Genomic DNA, 6,000 nt, shown 5'->3' on the forward strand with positions numbered 1-6,000 from the left:
TTCCCCTCAACACAGGAAGGGCTAATGTTTCAAATAGCATCAAAATGGAATTTAAAATATTCTTCCCTATGTTTTTATAAAACAAAAAGAGAATTAAGGTACACATTTTGCTTACCTAGGATCAATAAAGAATTTGAAAAGACTCTGAAAGTCATGGGGTATTACAGTGAATTAACGACATGCACGGCAGCAGGACAGCCAGTGGATGGATGCTAGCAAGGCCACACAGTCTAGGATGCCATCATACTTCTCTTACCATCTCTCAATGGAAGGAAGACTTAAGAATTTAATTTACACATTATCAATCTTTGCAATGCACACATGAGAATCAGGGGAAGGAAGGAAAACATGCTTATTTGTTTTTGGTATTTTCTATCCTTTTCAAGAGAAATGAGAAGAAAAATGGTGATTAGAGTTAGAAACGATAGATAGATAGATAGATAGATAGAGCATGGCACTCCACATACCCTACCATTTTCTTCAGTGACCATGAATTAAACCATAATAATGGAGTATATCATCACCCTAAATCACATGAATGAAACAAATTTTTGTGTGGCAGATTTGTAAAAGATTCCATTTGAAGAAAGAAAGCCATGTTCACAGGCAAAGGACCTCATTTCTCCTTGGGAGGGACCTTTCAAATGATGGGTAGACTGGTCTTTGTACAATTATATATATTAATATAGTCATAGCTAGTCATCTGTTTCTAGCAGGAATCTTTTGAGTATTTAAATAAAAATGTAATAAAAGTCTCAAGTTTTCTTGATGGAGTTATCTTTTGGCCACTGATTATAGAATAACTGTTTTGATTTCTTTCTTTAATTCAAAAAAAAATCAAGCCGGTTACTTGAGCTGTGCACAGCATGATGTTAGGTATTTGCAAAGAAGCAGAGATCCAATTTCAGCTCATTTTCATGGGGTCCACAAGGAGCATCATGGGACAATTTCATCAAAATCTGATGGTGAATATTAGAGTCAGAATGAGACTGTGAAAAAATAATCTAAAACCTGATAATATAAATGAAGGTAGTGAGTCTTATTGAAATAAGGATTTTCTGTGCCTGACCTGTGGTGGCGCAGTGGATAAAGCCTCGACCTGGAAATGCTGAGGTCGCCGGTTCGAAACCCTGGGCTTGCCTGGTCAAGGCACATGTGGGAGTTGATGCTTCCAGCTCCTACCCCCTTCTCTCTCTCTGTCTCTTTCTCCTCTCTCTCCCTCTCTGTCTCTCTCTCCTCTCTAAAAATGAATAAGTAAAATAAAATAAATTAAAAAAAAAAAAAAAAAGAAATAAGGATTTTCTAATGTTTTATAACAATTATTTTCTAAGACTCTATTAAGCAATTATAATAAAAAAAATCTACTGTTCTTGTAGGCATAAACTGTAATGTAAATTTTCAGGTAGTACTTATGCCTAAAAACGTATTTGACCTGACCGGTGGTGGCACAGTGGATAGAGCATCGACCTGGGACTCTGAGGACCCAGGTTCTAAACTCTGAGGTTGCCAGCTTGAGCACAGGCTTATCCAGCTTGAGTATAGGCTCACTAGCTTGAGCAAGGGATGCTGGCTTGAGGGTAGGATCATCAACATAACCTCATGTTTCTGGCTTGAGTCCAAAAGCTGCTGGCTTGAAGCCCAAGGTCACTGGCTTGAGCAAGGGATCACCGGCTTGCCTGGAGCCCCTTGGTCAGAGCAATCAATGAACAACTAAAGTGCCACAACTATGAGTTGATGTTTCTTACCCCTCCCCCATCTCTCTCTAAAAAATAAAAGGGTTTTATGAGTAAGAATGATAAGGAGATTAATAGAACTGAGGTCTACAAAGAGCTTTGTCTCTCCAATCTTTTCCACAGCATCAACCTAACCAGAAAACTTTTAAACTCACAAACCACCTACCTAAACCAGAACAATTTATAAACAAACACAAGAACTTAACTACAAAAAAGAGCCTCTTAATCTCTGTTGTTGCTAGTAGGACATTTATAAAGGATTACAAATTCCTTACTAACAAATTAAGTCCAAATCTTCCATCTCTAGCCTCCATAGTCAGAGAGATGCTTTTTGACCTTATATTTTAGTTCTGTAAAATAATGCCTCTAGATAGAACATAATTCAATGACTCAAACTAGAACTATCAAATCACATGGGGAGATTTCTCAATGTCGTTTATTTGTGCACATTATTTGCACTGTTAGTTGTACGTCTTGATTAAATATTGCGAGACTAACAATGGAATCGCCTTGAGTTGAACAAAATAAGGTAATGAGAAATACAAATGATTTATAAAACCCCTCCAAGTTCATTTAAAAAATGTAAATGTATTTTTAATACCATGTTCCGCCAGGAAGCCCCAGTAGTGTAGATAAGGGAGGCTAGCTCCGTGGCCACGAGTCTTGGCCCATGCTATATAGTGGTTGGCAACTAGACCATAATAATCATAGAGAGGTCCAAAACAGTTACATATTAATAGAACACCTGATAATGGCCTAGAACCAATTCAAATACTTCCCAACCCTAAGGCTTGCTAAAACTAAGCTTGGGCAAGCAGTAACACTGTCCTTCACACTTGTACTTCTTGTTGTATAGGTACATCCTATATTGCTCCCACAGTAACCCCTTATGTTAGCCAAAAGTTAAAAATAAACCAAATAAGTAGATTTCGGTGGGCGAGTTTTATTAGTATTAACTAATCTGGTCTAGGAATATTCATAATGCTCTCAAGCCCATCAGCTACACAGAGTCATCCAAAGATATGAGACCCATGGTTCCCTTGGTCTCTGGCCCAGAAACTTTGTTTCACTGAGATGGAATGCAAAGTTAATTCTGAAATCATAGGCTAATCCAAATGTTTACCTGTTCATTTGTCTGCCTCTTTGCTAAACTATAAATGCTTTGAGGGAATAAATTGCATTTTATTCATCTTAGTGGTGGGTTCACAGGAAAACTCAAATGTTTTAAGAAAGAATGAATGAATAAATGAGCAAATTTAAATGATCATACAGACCAATGCAGCAAAGAAAACAAAATAGACACACCAAACAGGTACTCATATTTCCCTTCCCCACCTCCACCCCGCCCTCACCACAATGTCCAACAACAACAAAAATCTGTTTTCTGCCAAGATCTCATAGACCAATAAATGTTATTAAATGCGATATAATATGGGAGCTGCAACTAATAACTAGTTGTGGGGTTCCTTCTCTTAACCTCAGTTTGCTCATCTAGATTGGACTAGAATACTGAAGTCTTTTTCAGCTCTAATAGTCTATTAAGCATATTAGTGTCTGGGCACTGTAATAGATTACAAAATCACGAGAATTTTAGAACATAAATAGGCACTCTGACTCATGAAGAGCCATCTAACCAAGTACTTATATGTACTACGCAAAGAAAACAGAACACTAAAAAAGACCATGGGTGACAGGATACATTCACCGAGGCTACCTGATTAACTGCAGTAGCCAGAAGCCCAAAGCTTACAGTGGGAGCGGCATACCTCAAAGGAACACTGACTCCTCAGTCTCCGCGGATGGCCTAGGCTCCTCAACTGCACTTCCTCTATGATCTTCACGCATAACAACCTATCTGTATTTTCTGCAAAATGGAGTCATGTCTGCTGAGAAGTTTATCTGAGCACTGCTGTACATGCCATAAGACTCAGTAAATGTTAGGAAATGACAAGTCTCTGAGCCTGCTCACCACTCAAAGATGAACACAGGCATACCACTAACAGAAAACACCATCTTCCTTTCCTCTTTGGCGCACTGTGTAACGTCTTCACAATGGCTCTCTACTAATTTCCTCCCAGACTTACAACAAAAGTGGGAGCCTGTTAAGCCCTCTTTTCAACTTCACCCTTTAGGCATGGGTGTTCGAGATAATTAACTTACCACTTTCCTACAGTATTTCATCACATTTAAGACTTTTCCCCCCCCCCCACATTTTAGCAATCCTGAAGTAGGGATGTATCTTAAATGGTGAATCTGAGATTAATATGATGATAATGTTGCTGGTTATTTCACAAGTCGGTGAGTTCAGGAGTTTCAAGAATTTGTTGTGGCCTCACCAAGGAAACTTGCAATTGTTTGTAATGTTATTTCTATGAAAACAGTTCATTTAAAAAATTTTGGAAAAATAAAAACTTTTTTAGTCAAATGGACACTACCTATACACAAAAGATTAATTCCAAAATCCTAAACCAAGCTCTGTTTAAGGCTTAAATAAAAAATTAGTTAGTGAGGGAGTACATTTTCAATTGTAAATAATTCAAATTTAAAGTTCTGATGATGCTGTCACCCATAGCAAGTGAGACTGATAACACAAGTGAACTTCTGGAGAGTGGGAAAGTGACCAAGGCAAGCTGGTCTGAAACTTTGTCCACCTAACTCATGGTGTAGACAGGCCAGTTGACACTCCCAGGTCATGGAGCCCTGAAGTCACTAGTCTTCACGGGGAAAGGAGGAAAGGGAAGTGTAAGTGACAAAATCAAACTACACACACTCACAGAGACATGAACATGTGCACACAAAGAGCTATCAGTTTTGTTTTGTTTTTTAATAAAGTATGTGAAAGCCACTGCCCGGGTCAGCGATCTCCTGCTACGTGGGCATAATCACAGACACGTCCTCTCCATATCGGGATAAATGATGACCCACAGTATCAACAAATTTTCCTCTTTGTTCGGGTTACTAAACTCTCTTCTTCCCTCTCTCCAGGCTCCCATTCCACTTCCCACTCCCCTAAAATCAGTGTCAGAAAAGCACATCTACTCTGGAAGTTCTCGGGGAGTTTTAACCCTGTGCAGTCATGCGGAGCAGGCAACGAACTGCTTCCACCTGCGCCCGCTTGCCCCGCAAGCTTTGTCCCTGACCCACGCAGACCTGCAGCGTCCCAGGAGGTCAGAAGAAGCCGAGATCCAAGATGTCCAGCTTCCTCCCACCCCCATCGCTGTTAGCTCGTGGACAAAGGGTGGGAGCGTGCACGCGGGGCTCCAAGTCCGAGAGAACGGTCAGCGCGAGACTGCCGTTTGGTTAAGCAGGCCGGAGCGGGAAAGGCCAGCCGGGAACCCGCGGCGCAGAAGGAACGCGGCGGGGTGGGGTGGGGGTGGGGGTGGGGGTGGGGGTGGGGGTGGGGGTGGGGGTGGGGGCGGGGTGCCCCACGATCTCCATCCACCACCCGGCAGCCAGCCAATCTGAAGACGCGCCCATCCAAGAAGGAACCGGGGGCTTGCTCTGCAGTTTCAACAGCAAGCTCGCACTCCTCAGCAGCCGCACCCTTCTCCCCCGCCAAAAAAGAAAAAGAAATCCGAATTGCATCCCTCTCCCTTCGTATTCAGAAGTTTCGGAGCTGCGCCAACTGCCCTCCCTTGCAAGGTTTAAGTCTTTCTCCTCCCTCTCTCCATAGCTCGCCCGGACCACGCGGGGTCCCGAGAGTCCCCGGGGGCCGGCCGCGCGGGGAGCGGGGGCAGAGCTCCGCCCGGCCCACCCGAGTTCCCCCAGGATCTCCAAGCGCATCCCACCTGCTGCGCCCGGCGCGCCTCACCTTGTCCTCGGGGCGCCGCCGTGCTCCCGGTCCCGGAGCGTAGGCCCCGCAGTCCCGGCAGAAATTGGGATGCGAGCCGGGAGGAGGAGGTGTTTGCTCAACTTCTGAAGACGTCACGCCTCCTCCTCCCGCAGCCAATCAGCGGCCGTTCTGAGGGAACAACCTTCTCCTCCGCCAATCGGCGGCGCTGCCAGGTGCTAGGTCATGCCCGGCCCCTGCTCCTCCCCGAAAATCCGCTGTCGTTTAGATCGCTGACCTGCGTCCTCAGCTGAGGGCATCAAGTCCTCCCAGGATACTTATTGACCAAATTCGAAACTGTCCATAGCAGGGGACAGGCGGAGACAGAGTAGGACGAAAACAGTCTGGGTCTCACCCGTTAAACAGATGTGTGTACAGAATTTATGGGAAAAGTTGTTCGCTCCGGGACATCGCGTTTGTTTAGCCATGTGCACTTTT

At 43.6% G+C, this 6,000-nt stretch overlaps 1 protein-coding gene across 2 annotated transcripts in view; it reads right to left on the bottom strand.

Annotated features, from left to right (window-relative positions):
- The window catches only part of AASS (aminoadipate-semialdehyde synthase), a 58,360-nt gene extending 52,725 nt beyond the window's left edge, over window positions 1–5,635 (bottom strand). Inside the window, exon 1 of one of the 2 annotated variants that reach the window (XM_066262190.1) lies at window positions 5,545–5,635. The gene's annotated coding sequence lies outside the window, so the exon portion shown is untranslated. Of the gene's footprint in view, window positions 1–5,521 lie in introns of both variants that reach the window. The other variant, XM_066262191.1, reaches the window with a different exon arrangement.
- Window positions 5,636–6,000: the final 365 nt, after the last annotated feature.

The sequence above is a fragment of the Saccopteryx bilineata genome, chromosome 2 (assembly GCF_036850765.1).
Source record: "Saccopteryx bilineata isolate mSacBil1 chromosome 2, mSacBil1_pri_phased_curated, whole genome shotgun sequence".
In the NCBI taxonomy this organism is placed as follows: domain Eukaryota; kingdom Metazoa; phylum Chordata; class Mammalia; order Chiroptera; family Emballonuridae; genus Saccopteryx; species Saccopteryx bilineata.